The following is a 16,928-nucleotide window of genomic DNA, read 5'->3' as shown; positions in this document are numbered from 1 at the left end:
TTTTATGATCTTAATTCATTAATTTTTTTGCATTTTTTTTGGACTTTCGATATGAAATGAACCTATAGCGACCTACAGTTATATTTATTAACTAGCGGCATTTATTCGCACAAGTGGACATTTTTACATAAAAAAAAAAAATGGAGTAACTTCTCTCGTTTTCCCAACATTTCCCTTCACTGCTCTGCTCCTATTGATCGTAGCGTGATGAAAAGTATACTATAACCTGCCCAGGAGTATGAAGAATAATTGCATCAAATTTCGTTAAAATCCGTCGAGTAGTTTTTGTTTCTATAACGAACATACAGGCAGACAGATAAAAATTTTACTGATCGCATTTCTGGCATCAGTATCGATCACTAATCACCTGCTGATAGTTATTTTGGAAATATATTTCATGTACAGAATTGACCTCTCTACAGATTAATTATAAGTATAGAAGATAAATATAGATAACAGGGGGAAAGGGATTGTTAGTAATGAAGACTGAGAATCCCATTGCTGGCAATATACCCAACCAGGTCGACCTTCTCGCGGTTCCTCCTGGAAACTATCATGGTTAATTCCTGATGAATTCACCATGATGGGCTAACTGGCCTGTTTTCATTCTCATCTATCACCCTTCACTTATGCTCCGCCAGCGTATCCCGTTAGCGCAGGCGGGGTTACCATACCATTTTCACCCATCAAAAAAATATACATAACAATTTTTTCCTAGTTAGTTATCACGTTCTGATTTCATAACGAAATTTCCTTAGAACAAAATATAGATTATTAACAAAATGCTAATAGTTCATATTTCCTTAAATTTAATTGATATTTTCAAATGTAAATTCATTACTTTCACACTAGTTTTGTATTTATGTATAGTTTTAATGTATAGAATGGTTTATTGACAAAAATCCTACCAATGCTTTTTTAATTATACAGCACTATCACACCTACTTGTACAACAATTAGTCCATTACCTTAAGGTTGTCTTGAAAAGATTGCACTCAGCAATAAGACCGCCTTACTGTACTTATACAATTGTATCGTTGTGTTTGTAAATTGTCTTGCTTATTTCCTATATTGTATAATGCAAATAAAGTATACTCATTCATTCATTCATTCAATGCAGGGTAGAGCGGATAAAACTATTTAATGATTGAGCCGGGCGAACTGTGAATCAGTCTAGCGTTGATTTTCGAGTTGTGAGGACGTGTTGATTGCGTATATTACCATGTGATATTTATATGTGTAAAAGTAAATAAAATAAAATAAGTAATACAATTGTACAATAAGTAATAAAACTTATTATTGAGGTATAAATTAATTATTAATTATATTATTAACGATTAAAAGAAATACGTAAATTGATTGGCCACTTCAGAAATCATGTAGAAACTCAATGGTAGAAGAACAAAAGATGCCAATGCTCTGAATTATAGCCGACCGCTGCTATTTCTTTAATAAAATTATGACTGCTATGAACGTGCCACCGTGCAATAGCATTGCATTGTGCATAAAAATAGACGATAAGCGGTATAAGGAATTTGAAATATGTCAGCAAAAATAAAGGACGGGGACAATACGAATGCTTTTATGCAGGCAGTCAGGACGGAGGTAAGAAAAATAAATAATTCCTCAACTAATTGGAATGGCAAATAAATTGTTAAATTGATGGAAAGTAGATAATTTTTTTTGAATGGGTGAAAATAGAATGGGCTTGCCGGCGTGGGGGGAAAGGGATTGTTAGTAAGGGGGTCAAATAATCCCATTACTACCAATATACCCTATCAGGTCGACCTCCACGTAGTTCTCTCTGGAGACCACTGTGATATATATATATATATATTACAATATCGCATGTTTCCCGTATATTCACCTTGCTTGGGTACCTCTGTTCGATTCGTGTTTCAACCGTGAAGCAGTTGAGATTCCATCGTTTCCATCAGGTGAGCCGTCAGCTTGTTTGCCATTCTAAGTTGTATATAAAAAAAAATACTATTCTTGAGGACTAAGGTATTGTAACAGCATAGATATGAGTTAAAAATTGTTGTAAATAACAATTTAAAATGATATAGTTGTATCATTAAGTGTCCACTGCTGAACATATCCTCCCCCACAAAGAGGGGATTTGCCAGTAGCTGCCACGCTTGGCAAGTAGATTGGCAACTGCAGTTAGGCTTTAGAGATGTTTTAAGAGGAATGCTGCTGTTCATCGCTCTACCATTAAGTGCTCTTCGTTGCCTCTTACGACACCCACGGGAAAGGAAGGGGTGGCCTATTCTATGCCGGGACCACATTGCTATGGCCATGTAAATGATACATAAAAATAAATATCTAATACAATTTTTAAATAGGTAAATTACATATGTACAAGTATAAAAGTGACTCGCCTGTCAAGCGTAGAAACTACTGGAAAAATTTCCCCTTATAGGCAAGGCAGGATATGTCCAGCAATGGACAGTTATCCGCATATAATTTATAAGTCATTCTATTATTATTCCTGAGACATGAAACAAATGACAACAATATAATTCGTCAAAGAATTACTTTTAAGCAGTTTTATTTTGTTTTATTTATTTACTCTTTATTGCACCACTTAAAGAATAATACAAAGATATATCACATTTATGGAGTACAAAAGGCGGCCTTATCGCTAAGGCAATTTCTTCCTTAAGGTAGTCTACCTTTGGGTAGAGGAGAAAGGAAAAAAAAAGATCATTTATTATATTTTATAGCAAAATGTATTGCTTCTCTTCTATGAATGTAAATAAAAATATAACTGTTTGATATACAAAATTTTGAAAATGTTACGTTACAAATGAACTATTGCAATTGCAGAGAATTCCTTTGTACTGCAGTTGGGCCTGCTGTTGTTAATTTATAATGGATTTTAAATTCTGCCATTGCGTTCGTTGGCTGTAGAGAAAATGGAAGCTTCAAAGCGACTACAGAATTGTGAATCGTTGTGCTCTTGGGTATTTTCTATATTTTCTTAATTTTTTTTAGAGACTGCGTCCGTGTTACTGGAATATATTCATTGATTTTCATACAAAGCAACCTATGTCCCTCTTCATCCCGTAAAGTATTTGTTCTCCTTTAATCAAAGGTAAAAAATAAGCTGTAAGAGATTGTCCTAGTGATAAGACCGCCTTTTGTACCTTTATGTGTATATTTTAATCTGTACTTTGTGCTACTGTATTTTTTTTTTATGGTTGATAATGGAATGGTAACCCCACCCGCGCTATCGGTATACACCGGCGGGGCACCAGTGAAGGTTGATAGGTGAGGATGAAGCGGGTCAGTTAGCTCATCGTGACGAATTCAACAAGAATTGTTCACGATGGTTTCTAGGGGGAACCACGTGGAGCTCGACCTAATAGGGCATATTGTTAGCAATGGGGCTGTCAAACTCCATTGCTAACAATCCCTTTCCCCCCTGTGCTACTGTATTTCAATTGAATTGTTTATATGTCATTGTTTATTATTATGTTTCTAGTGGAATAAAGAGTTAAATAAATAAAATAGTATTTGTATATTTCATAGTGATCGATTAAGCTGGTATTGATATTGATTTAATAACTTTATCACTTGAAATATTAATGTTCTTTTCACAAAGTCTTTTAGCATCATAATTCCATTTCATCTCAGGTTTAGTTTAACTTTGGTTTAATCAAGTGAATCTCGTTTTTTAAATTTACCAATTTTTGATGCTACTTTCAGTTTTCCTCCTAGGTTAATCACTTTACAGTAAGTTTTTTGTGATACTAAGAGTGTTAAATAAGTTGACGGCCCTTAGAAAGCAGTAAGTCGCCTATAGACCATAATTGTACTAAAGATATCACAAAATACATTACATTTTTCATGGTACTCCTTACGATTTGCCTTGCCTTATCTTAAGGCGATCACCGTCATTACTTATGCAAACACAACTTATGTAAATGTACGTAGAATCTTTTTAACATTTTTTTTCCATATTTCTGGACTTATTTCATGTAAAAATATTCCTCTATCGCATAAGAGTGTTGTCTAGGAATTAGTATTTTTTTTTTATACAACTTAGAATGGCAAACAAGCTGACGGCCCACCTGATGAAAAGTGGTAACCGTCGCCTATAGCCACAGTACCGTGGACATAACAGAGTATACTGTATACCAATGATACCCCCCATGCGTTGCTTTGCGTTGGACTCAGGTGTTATTCCTCTGTACCCAGTAAATTCACGCCATATTCCACCCTTATATATATATATATATATATATATATATATATATATATATATATATATATATATATATATATATATATATATATATATATATATATATATATATATATATATATATATATATATATATATATATATATATATATATATAATTTGCGTTTAATAATCTTGCCCTTCAGTGGCATTCGTGGCCGCATTCTTAGCTAGAATTTCAAGGATAGATACGGGCTTAATCCTGCAGGGTCTAGGCCTTGGATATCTTTTTAATTTAATAACGTATTTTGATGTCGCCGTCCCTTAAATTATTAAAATAATATGGAGTGTTCTAGACCCGAACGTATACGGCTTATACTTTGTCACGATGAAAGCGATATAAAATAACTTTGAATACCCCATTTGAGATTACATTCTTTTTTTATGTTTATTACCCAACCCAGAAATGGTAGCTAGATTTCTCGTGTTCCATGTGTAACAGAGCAAAGAATTGGATTTATATTTTTAGGTTCCATAAAATACTTGTGGTACGTTTTATAAATTGGCTTAATGAAGAATTGTATATGAAACTTTTAGGCCCCAAAATGGGGCAATCTGAAACATTTTGTCTACATTAGACTTATCAAAACCATACTTAGTCTAAAACATAATTTGGTTTCTATGTTGCTTTACGTAATACTAGACTTTATCCTTAAATTCGTCTGCCTGATTGGGTTAAATGCTAGTATCATATCGTACATGTATATTAAATATCATAGTGGATCAAATGTTAAACCGTTAAGATATAACAAACAGACTCACTTCTACATTTACAATATTAGTAAGGATTTGAACAAATTCGCTTGAATAAAAGAACTTTAGTATTGCTGAATGGACAAGTTGTCGTTTTTGTTAGTTTTTTTTTTTAGTATTTTGTCTATCATAATGTAATTTATCAGATAATCGATACCTCGAATATTTAAGTCAATAATAATTGAACGAATTATATGGCCCCCATAATAAGATTTTAAAATGTACTATAAATACGAAAGTTGTTTCATCAACTTTCGAGTACATATTTTGTTCATATAGGAAATTTTGAAAAGTCTGTCTCAACTGCCAGAGATAAGGCAGAAAGGGTATGTAAGATTCTTGTCCATTAAAACAATACAAAATACCTTGAGAAAATTATCAGATCTCCGGGTTCACATCTCATCTGATAATGATCAGAAAACTAAGGCAACGACCTGCCCTGTAGATGGAGTAGAGCAGGCCTCCTAACAACTTGACTAGGGTGGGGCTTGGAATTTCCATTCTAACTATTAGAAGAACTGGCAATATTCACTGATATTTATCTTGCATTAACCTAATTCATTTAGCAAAAGCTATGGACTTCAGCTGGTTAATTTAATAACACCGAAATAAGATGCTGTAATACTTCCAGTAGTAGTAATTTATAGTTTCGTAGCAATTCTGAAGCAACAGACCATTGGTAAACTTCGTTTTAATTAGTTGCTGGTAAAACATCGTCTGGGTAATTAAAAGCTGTGCTGTAACTTCTTTTTATTAGTGAACTAATTGATCAAAGACCTTAAACTAAAACATAATTTTATGTGTAGTTGGATGATTTTATATTAAACAGATTAGAAGCAATCAATATTGTTTGATAATTTTGGTGCTATTCATATCTGTATGCGACAGTTATTACTTTCCATCAGGTGGGTGGTCAGCTTGTTTGCCATTTTTAGCATCATAAAGTTTTTTTATTTGTGATTTTGAATTGGTATTTTTAATTTCAAACTCCAAATAATTAGAAATGTTACAGGTATTTTTTGGCTTTGCTATGCTGGCAAGTTCGCGGGTAGCGCTCCCTTTGTTTACCATCGGATCTAACGTGGATTAAAGTGAGCCTACTGCGAATATTTAGATATCTATTGGTATTTAAATATATTGACATAGTCACGTGGATCAAACGTTATAAGACAATAATGTAAAATAAAATGTAAAAACGAACGCTAAGAATTTGGAAACGAAAGTTTAATCGGCACGTGTTCCCAGTGATGACTTACGGAACCGAAACATGATCCTACACGGTTGCTCATATGCAAAAGCTTTAAGTTACTCATCGAGCTAAAACCAGGGCTATGCTTGGAGTTTATATGCGTGATAGAATCTGGAATGAGGATATACATAAAAGAACCAAAGTGACCAACATAGCCTGAAGAGTAAGCAAGCTGAAGTATGACAATGGGTTGATCAAATAGCTTGAAAAATCGTCAATCGATGGGGAAGAAAAGTTTTGAGTGAACACACACCTTTGACAAGAACGCAGTGTAGGAAAATCTGCTACTAGATAAAGTGACGATCTTAAAGGCATAGCATGGAGTCAGTGGATGCAGGTGGCTAGAGTTTCTTATCTAGTCAATAGGGGAAGCCTAGGTTCAGCAATGGGCAAATAATAATAAACTTACGTTTTTAAATACCGGGATAATTATGGTGTCCCGAAGCAAATTTTTTAGGTTTAAAATTATATTTTAAAATTTCGTTGTATATACATAAGTTTTAAAATTAGAACCAGAATATTTATATATGGAACTCAAATAAAAAGTCCATATCGATGAAATTGCTTTGACAAAAATGGTCCCAATTGTATATCCCAAAATTGAAAGTTCTCAATGCCATTATATCGAACATTCTTATAACGTTATTTCTAAGAAATGAACAACATTTCGAACAAATAGCTGAACGAAACTAACATGCACGGAAACGGAAAGATACAGAATTCCTGTTAAGTGCCTTTTAGAGCTGTATAGCCTTCAGTGTAAAAGCGAAACTTGATGTCTCGGTGTATGGAGAATAGCGTACTAGCGTCACTGTAAGCGACCTTTGAAATGGCGACGAATAGGCTTTGAAATGTCTTTTCATGTTCTAAAACGATGTCGAGGTGTGCATTAAGCATACGAAGCTTGAATGTACAGCTGTTTTCCTTCAGTTATGTTTGATTCTTCATTTTTAGTTATTATCCTTACTATTGGATGCCAGTGGATGGAGATAGCTCAGGACCGTTCCTAATGCCAGTCTATGTGGGAGGCCTATTTCCAGCAGTGGACGGACAATGGCTGAAATGATGATGACGATGATCCTTACTATTATTAATGAGCAAGTAAGTTTATTATATATTTCATGTCTAATCCAAATATTATGAAATTTAGTATATGCTCGTACATATAACTAGAAATGGGAAAAGACACAAGGCTACTTTTTGTACTTGCCAATCAATATATTCCGATAATATGAACGAAGTTAAACGGCGAACAAAGTAAAGTCTAGTAATAATTACAAAATAAAAGCAATCTAACAAGATTATTCCTAAGTTAAAACATTTTGTGTCCAGATAGTATAGAATTATAATTATATGGATTGTGGATATAATGGATTGTGCTCAGAGGAATTGTTCAATATGGTGTTATTCCCACCCTGTAAATTCACGCCATATCCCACCCTTCAAACCGAAACACAGCCATGCAAACACAACTGCGGTACACGAATTCGCCATCGTCTCTCTCCGTCTTACAAGGATAAAAGTGATAAATTGTTCATCCCACCCTCTAAGAGAGAGCGAGGGATGGGCAGCAGCGTCCTACATGATAGCGTAGGTGGCCAAAGGTGTTTAGAAGTGGACAGTTAGAAGCTATATGAGATGATAAATATAAAGCATTATCATTCATTAAAAAAAAATTCCAGGTGTATTTATAGATTAGTCGTAATGTAAGACATTTTATTAATTTATTAATTTTAACTATCTATAAATATGATTCCGTATATATGACAAAATAGCCCCTTTATTAACCTATCTCTAATAACACAAGTGCTAATCAAATTGTCCGACGGAAGTAATCAAATCTGAGTCCTTATATGCATATGAGGCCGGACTGTATCAATTATACCCAGGGGTAGATCGGCGCTTGGATTAGAGGCACAGTTGGGAATTATCCATTTGTATTAGTTAATATGTGAATCTATTTAATTATAAAATTTATGTTATGTGACATAAATTTGTGTAATGTAGATAGCTAAATAGATACTCATTATTGTTTCCTCCAAAAAATTACAATAGTAAACTTATTATAGATATAAACAGTTACAAGAAATAATCACAATGAGAAAACAATGGGCGACCTTATCGCTAAAAGCGATCTCTTCCAGCCAACCTTTGGATGGAGAGGAGTAATTATAAACAGTTTGATCGGAGGCACTATGAAATTCTATTATTTATTAATTTTTTTTTATACAACTTAGAATGGCAAACAAGCTGACGGCCCACCTGACGGAAAGTGGTAACCGTCGCCTATAGACATGACTGTTTCGCCCATGATAACCCCCCATGCGTTGCCATTCCTGAGGACTCAGGTGTTATACCTCTGTACCCAGAAAATTCACGCCAAAAATTTTATATAGAGACATGATACATGTAATAATGTAAAATATATATCCCTACTGATTATATACACTTATATACATATATATATATATATATATATATATATATATATATATATATATATATATATATATACAAAAATGTAATATAATGTAATGTAATATCTTACGATTATTTATCACTTGAGAAAGTAAGACTACTTTTTTAACTTAAAAAAAAAGAGGTTCCCAAATCGGTCGTATTTTTTTTATGTTTGTTAACTCAAAACTCTGTCAGTTCTATATCAATTTTGAAAAAATCTTTTTTTTTTAACTGAAACTTTATACTTACAGATTGGTCTTGTAGAAATTTTATCAAAAATATGTACAGTGGTTTAATTTTTAGATTAAAACTGGTTTTATCACGACTGTAGTTGGTTTTTTGTAAGACATAATCTTCCAATATTTTTATACCACGAAAGTGGTAAACAAGCCTATCTGGAAGCTTGCAGAACGGGGGCGTCACGTACGCGTTGCCGACGCTGAAGAAACTTTAATACAAGTACACCCTTTTCCAAGAACCCCATACTGTAGTCTCTAAGGAAAACCTCGGCAGGGAGCCCATTTTTTTTAATAACTAAAGTTTTGCAGGCATGAAGGGAAATATAATTTGGACCGGATAACGTGTTTTGTATCAGACAGCGATAAACTGTTTCTCAGAGGTTTCTTTGTGTAAAATTTCCTAGTTCCTAGACTATTTTTGGCCTCAAATACATTGCAGGGAGTCAGTGGCTACAGGTGGCCCAGGCCCGTTTCTTATGGCAGTCTCTGGGGGAAGTCTATTTTCAGCAATGGACAAATTATGGCTGAGATGATGATGATGAAATATAGTCATGCGAATTAAGACCTTCACAAAGTACAGAAACATAAACTTCGTAAAAATATCTTAGGTCTTAGCACGTGGCAGTTTCCCAAGACACAATTCCATGTAAAAAACTCATTTTACTTTTATTCTAACCAAGAAAGCAGAACAGAGAAATATACGAATCATTGTTGTTCCATTGTGAATAAGTACGTACGTTGTATGAATAACTAACGAGTATTCAATCCCTTTCTTTTTTAGCCGCAGTGTATTATACCTCCTCTCATTACGGTGGATCATTTGTGAATAACTCTCTGTATTCGCTCTCTACTCTGTATGCATTGTTATATTCTCTATAACTGATGCAATCACTTTAAAATTTTCATTTCTGAACTAATTTTTATTAACAATCTCGTATGCATATTTTTTTTAATGGATGATAATGGAATGGTAACCCCACCTGCGCTATCAGTTACACTGGCGGGGCACCAGTGAAGGATGATAGGTGAGGATAAAGCGGGTCAGTTAGCCCATTGTGACGAATGCAAGAAGTATTAATCACAATGGTTTCCAGGGGCACCTCGTGGAGGTCGAGCTAACAAGGCTTGCTAGCAATGAGGCGATTACTACACATTACTAACAATCTTTTTCCCCCGTATGCATAGATTTGGGAATTATCACTTCTAAATGAGATATATACAAGGAACACAACTGTAAAACAGTATCCCATTTACTGCGGTAAAGATAAATTAAAAAAAAAATTATTATTATATTCTTAATAAAACTTCATATAAATTTTTCTTATATATCTCCTACACACAGATACAGTTACAATTTTATTATATATATACAGACTAGGTACAATTAGGTAGGTAGGTAGGTAGGTAAAATTTGTATATGTATGTATATGTATCTAATATCCGGCTCGAAGGACCATAATATTCGGTAGAGGAATATTAAAAAGTATGTCCCTTTAATATTTTTTTTATGCAACTTAGAATGGTAAACAAGTTGACGGCCCACCTGATGGAAAGTGGTAACCGTCGGCTACGGACATGAGCTGTACTATAGACATAACAGAGTATACTGTTTCGCCCATGATACCCCCCATGCGTTGCCATTCCTAAGGACTCGGCTGTTATTCCTATGTACCTTGTAAGTTCACTATCATATTCCACCCTTCAAATCGAAACACAGCCATGCAAACACAATTGCTTCACGGTAGAAACACGAATGGGACAGTGGTCCCTAAGCAAACGATTTTTGTACAAAGTTTCCCTCTGGTAAAATATTCCTCTCAAGAATATCTTTTGTGCTGTAGAATGGCGTAAACACCGTCTAACACATAATAGAATGTTAGTTAATAAATCAAATAATATTTAATAATAATAATAATAGCACTATTTTTATATTAATTTCTTTTTTTTTTATAAATTTATAAAAAAACATCTTAATCCAATTAAATTAATTATCCTAAATCTCAATTAACGTAATTCAATATACGAGTTGTGTTGAGAAAGGAAGCAGGATAATGTGTTTTAGCTCTATGTTTACCTTAACAGCTTATTAACGTCACACCGTAGAGTACGGGTCTCTTTCTATATAAAAAGAAATTATAGTTTCTTACACTGTGGTAGTAGTACCACAGTGTAAGAAACAAGCAGTAGTGCAACGCCTTCGTGCAAGTGTTATAAGGTAGCCTTATATTATGACGACGAGTAGAGTATGTAAGGGTCAAATATTAAATACAAAATTATAAAAAATATATATTACATTTAAGTTTCGATTATACATATTTGGATTTTTCAGTACAGATATTTTTTATTTATTTATTTATTTATGGCAATAAACAGTCATTTACAAAATAATTAACAACAATATACATTAAAATTTTAGAACAATAGACAAAAACAGTGCCAATAACAGTATTGTTAAAACATAGAGATAATTATTTATGACATCCGTTCATGGAAACACGCTTTACCAAAATCAGGTATATATATATATATATATATATATATATATATATATATATATATATATATATATATATATATATATATATATATATATATATATATATATATATATATATAAATTTATCAAAATGAAGAAAAAGAAAGAAGAAGCGCCGATTTAATTGCAACATACAAGTTTTTGAGTTAATTTACTTTTAAAAATATGAACAGATTCATAAAACGGACCTAATTAAAAAATTCTCTATTGAAAATGTTGGTGGATTGGTAAAGAAAGGCATTACATGTAAAAGATATTTTTAACTACTATGAAATACTTCTATCTACATAATTATTATCATATAGGTCGTAAACTGTTTACTGCTAAACATAAGCTTTCCCCCATAGACTGCATTGATCTTGCCAGTAGTTGTAATGTTTGGCAGATGAGGTAGACTTTATACAAAAGTCATTTGCTTGGATACTTCTGTCCCATTCGTGTTTCACCCGTGAAGCAGTTGTGTTTGCATGTCTGTGTTTCGGTTTGAAGGGTGGGATATGGTGTGAATTTACTTTGTACAGAGGAATAACACCTGAGTCCTCAAAATGGCAACGCATGTGGGGTATCATGGGCGAAACAGTATACTCTGTTATGTCCATGGTACTGCTCATGTGTATAGGCGATAATTACCACTTTCCATCAGGTGGGCCGTCAGCTTGTTTGCCATTGTAAGTTGTATAAAAAAAAGATGAGTTGGTAACTGCAGTTTTTAATGGGTGATAATGAAATGGTCAACCCGCCTGCGCTAACGGTATACGCTGGCGGGGCACCAGTGAAGGATGATAGGTGACCATGAAAGCAGGTCAGTCAGCCCATCATGACGAATTGCACTAGAATTAACCAAGATGGTTTCCAGGGGGAACCATGTGGAGGTCGGATGATAGGATGTATTGGTAATAATGGGACAGTTAGACTCCATTACTAACAATCCCATTCCCCCTGCTAACTAGGCTTTAGTGATTTAAGAGATACACTGCTTCCCATCCCTTGACCATTAAGTTTCTATAATTGTCTCTTACCATACGCATGGGGAAAAAGCGATGGTTTATTACCGGGACCATCCCCCTACAACACACGATAATTAACTATCCCATCTCGGCACCATACTGAATTCGTAAGTACAAAACTGCCCTTATTCCCCGTCACCCAATTACGAAGCGAAAGCCAATGTAATCCTTGAGTAGTCATTAATCCTTCGCTGTGATCGAAGTTTAGGTATTCCGATCGCTGTATCATATGAAAAGAGATTGACTCAAACCATGTCTGGCCCGTCATTTACATCCGAAGATTATGTACTTACCAGGGCACTATATATTCTGTGTTGATTGCGAGGTCCCTTAACACACCTATACGTATCGCAATGTTATTACCTATATTAGATTTTAGGTACATGGAATATCTAACTATGTGTTTACTGGGATAAGAGAGATTTTACTTTGATAACGAAATTATGGGTGTGTTAATGATCATTGCACGCACACTGCATACATAATCATGCTCTGCTACCAATTATATTATTTTTTTTTATACGCGATTCTGTACTTGAAACGGGAATACTCGTGCATTATGTTTGAGAAATAATTAAAAAAAGAATACAAAAAGCGACTTAATATTTTATTCGAGTAAAATTTTGGTATATCTGTGTGGTCTCGGTATAGAATAGGCCTCCTAGAATTCCTTTCCCGTGGGTGTCGTAAGAGGCAACTAAGGAGGGCGAGGGATGGGCTTCAGTGTCCCTCTTACAATATCTCCAAAGGCTAACTGCGGTTGTCAATCCGCCTGCCAAGCATGGCAACTAGTGGTAAAACCCTCCAAAAGGGAGGCTTTTGTGCAGCAGTGATCAGTAAAGGATGATATGACAATAATGTTGTCTTTACGTTTTTAAAAAATTGTAGGAAATGTATAAGAAATAAGTTTTTTTTAATACAACTTAGATTGGCAAACAAGCTGACGGCCCACCTGATGGAAAGTGGTAACCGTCGCCTATGTACATGAACAGTGCCATGGACATAACAGAGTATACTGTTTCGCCCATGATACCCCCCATGCATTGCCATTCCTGAGGACTCAGGTGTTATTCCTCTGTACCCAGTAAATTCACGCCATATCCCACCCTTCAAACCGAAACACAGTCATGCGAACACAACTGCTTCCCAGTAGAAACACGAATGGGACAGAGGTACTCAAGCAATCGACTTTTATACAAAGTCTCCCTCTGGTAATATAATTGTAAATATTCACAGAAAAAGTCATATATTTGATAAATAATAGGAAGTCTCTACTAATGTTTAATTCAGATAGATCAGCAGTAGTAACTCTGATATAACTTTCTTAATTATTGTTAAACTTTTAATTATTTATTTATTTTTTATTGAACAAAAAAAATGGTACAAATGGCGAGCTCTCCAAGTTAACCATTAGGTAAAAGCAGAAAGCGTTGCAGGGCACGTGTGTAGAAAATAAAAAAAAAATATATTTCTACCTATATATAAATCGATATATACCAGAATGGAGAGAATCTTTGAAATTTTTATTAGCTTTTTTAGAACCGGCAGAAAATCTAGATTTCCCCACAGAGAAAAATCAAATCAAACATTTATTTACCAGTTCTTTGAATTAAAAATTGTAATGGTTTACCAATTAACTAACTTTTTAAGTGTCAACCAACGATGCTGATCTTGTACAAATATGGATAACGAAGCCCGAAAGGAGACATGTATTAATGTTTTTCAATTTAAAGTTTTAATGTTGACATTTGACAAATATTGCTTAATACATTTTATTCTGTAAAAAAGTGACTTCAATCATACATACACACATACACATCAATCAATGAAGATGCTGATCTAGACCACCTGTTATTAAAAACGGTTTGATAATGATTAAATTATCCTTCACAAATTTGTGGTAAATACAGTCGAAAAATTAGTATTGTTCAGTGAATTTAGTGTACAAATGATTAATTCTGAACTTTTTTTTTATACAAGTTAGAATGACAAACAAGCTGACGGCCCACCTGATGGAAAGTGATAACCGTCGCCTATAGACATGAGTAGTACCATGGACATAACAGAGTATACTGTTTCGCCCATGATACCCCCCATGCGTTGCCATTACTGAGGACTCAGGTGTTATTCCTCTGTACCCTGTAAATTCACGCCATATCCCACCCTTCAAACCGAAACACAGCCATGCAAACACAACTGCTTTACGGTTGAAACACGAATGGGTCGTGTTCAAAAGAACTAGTTTCCAGAGCCGTTAAAGACTTTGTACAAAAGTCGTTTGTTTTCGGCTTGGCCACCTCTTTCCCATTCATGATAATACCCGAGTTCTCAGGAATGGCAACGCATGGGAGTATCAAGGGTGAATCAGTATACATCCATGGCACTGCTCATGTCTATAGACGACGGTTATCACTTTCCATCCATTCCATCATTCCAAAAAAAATCTTTTTCAAAAAACAGATGTTTCGTGGATACTTTAAATTGAAAATATTCAAATTAGAATATGTGTTACATAAACATTTTAAACTTTAGTGTTTCCCAAAAGAAAAACTGCTGTTACAATTGTCAACAAATTTATCTAAGACTAATACGGGAATCATCATATCTTATCAGCCCTTAACTGTCCACTGCTGAGCATAAGTCTTCCCCTTACTGGGAGGTTTACCAGTGGTTGCCATGCTTGGTAGGCAGTTTGGCACAACCGCAGTCAGGCTTTACAGATGTTTTAAGATGGATGCTGCTGTCCATCCCTCGCTCTTAGTCGGTTCTTACGACACCCACGCGATAGGAAGGGGTGGCCTATTCTATGTTCGGACCACACGGCTAAATATGGATGTAAAACCAATCAATTGCATATAAAAAATAATGTGACAATATTGTAATAAAATTCCAGAATTGAGATTGTTATTTTATGGAGTCAGTTGAGAAAGGCAATGTTACAAGTAATATATTATCGGATCGTAACATAACAGGAATTGCTACCGCGCGTACCTTCTGGTATTAATATTTACTGGTACCCACTTATTTTTTATGACCCACGTGACTTTTGTGCCCTAAACCTAGGGCTGACAATATGTGTAAAATTTAATCCGACACAAATCTCTAACGGTCCATATTTAAAACTTTTTTTTTAACTTAATTGAAAATTCGTTCGCGAAATTTACTCCAGGGCTTTAAACCTATCCCATACAAACACCGATTACCGTACAAAGTAAAATAAAATTCTATGGCTTCAAACACTCGAATACAAAACCCCACCCAAACGTTATTTGTTTCCCAAAAGAAGATAAAGTCGGGTAAATTCGGATAGATGGCAACCCTACCCAAATCCGTGCGATCCCGAGCATTACAGTTTGTTACGATATCGCTTCTCGACCCAAAACACCCCCGATTTTTATCGTAAAACCATAAAATTTTAATATTAATTCTCATACCCGTCATTGAGGGCATATTTTACAGTTATTTCCCGAAGTTCCGAACGGTATTAATAACCGCTTTTACATCTATTTCCCTTCCTTTGACATTTTTGATCAACGAGGAAAGCAAAAATATATGAGCGTGAAGGATTACATAGGGACGCGTGCAAGCTACCGGCGTAACTTTACTGATTTTATGAGGATTTACTGGTAAAACACTTTTTGACGGTTTTTTTTAATGGGTGAAAATGGAATGGTAACCCCGCCCGCGCTATCGCTATATATCGACGGGGAACAAGTGGAAGATGATAGGTGAGAATGAATGCAAGTCAGTAAGCCCACCATGATGAAAGCAACAAGAATTAACCACGATGGTTTCCAGGGGGAACCGCGTGGAGGTCGACCTGAGCTAGCTTACTAGCAATATACCCTATATTGCTAGCAATAGGTCTATTAGACCTCATTATTAACAATCCCTTTCCCCCCATTTTTGACGGTTAACTTATTCTTTTTTTAAGCGACGTCAAAAAGGAGGTTAATAATTTGGTTGTATTTTTTTTTAGTGTTCGTCACTTCATAACTCCGTCAGTTGTAAACCGATTTGGAAAAATCATGTTTATCTTGTAAAGATAAACTTACAGACTAACCTATCCTATCTATATATCCTGCCTATAGGCATTTTTTTATACAACTTATGACATGTAACATGAGCAGTACCATGGACATAAAACAGTATATTGCTTCGCCTATGATACCACCCATGCGTTGCCATTCCTGGTGATTCAGGTGTTATTCCTCTGTACACTGTAAATTCGCGCCATATCCCACCCTTCAAACCGAAACACAGACATGCAAACACAACTGCTTTACGGTTGAAATACGAATGGGATAGAGGTACATAAGCAAACGACTTTTATAGAAAGTCTCTCTCTAGTAAATTTAGTAGTTTAGTTTTTAAATGAAAGTAACTAGTTTGCCACAATGGAAATTGGATTTTTTTGTCGAATACAATCTTAGTA

The 16,928-nt window shown here is 34.6% G+C and overlaps 1 protein-coding gene across 1 annotated transcript in view; it reads right to left on the bottom strand.

The window, feature by feature from the left end:
- The window catches only part of LOC113511366 (metabotropic glutamate receptor 2-like), a 96,408-nt gene that overhangs the window by 37,548 nt on the left and 41,932 nt on the right, over window positions 1-16,928 (bottom strand). The window lies entirely within an intron of this gene.

Source organism: Galleria mellonella, unplaced genomic scaffold (assembly GCF_026898425.1).
Source record: "Galleria mellonella isolate WM207_F2 unplaced genomic scaffold, CSIRO_AGI_GalMel_v1 utg89, whole genome shotgun sequence".
NCBI classification, from domain to species: Eukaryota; Metazoa; Arthropoda; class Insecta; order Lepidoptera; family Pyralidae; genus Galleria; species Galleria mellonella.
Note: the sequence above shows the minus strand (reverse complement) of the source record. Positions and strands in the feature narration are given on the sequence as shown.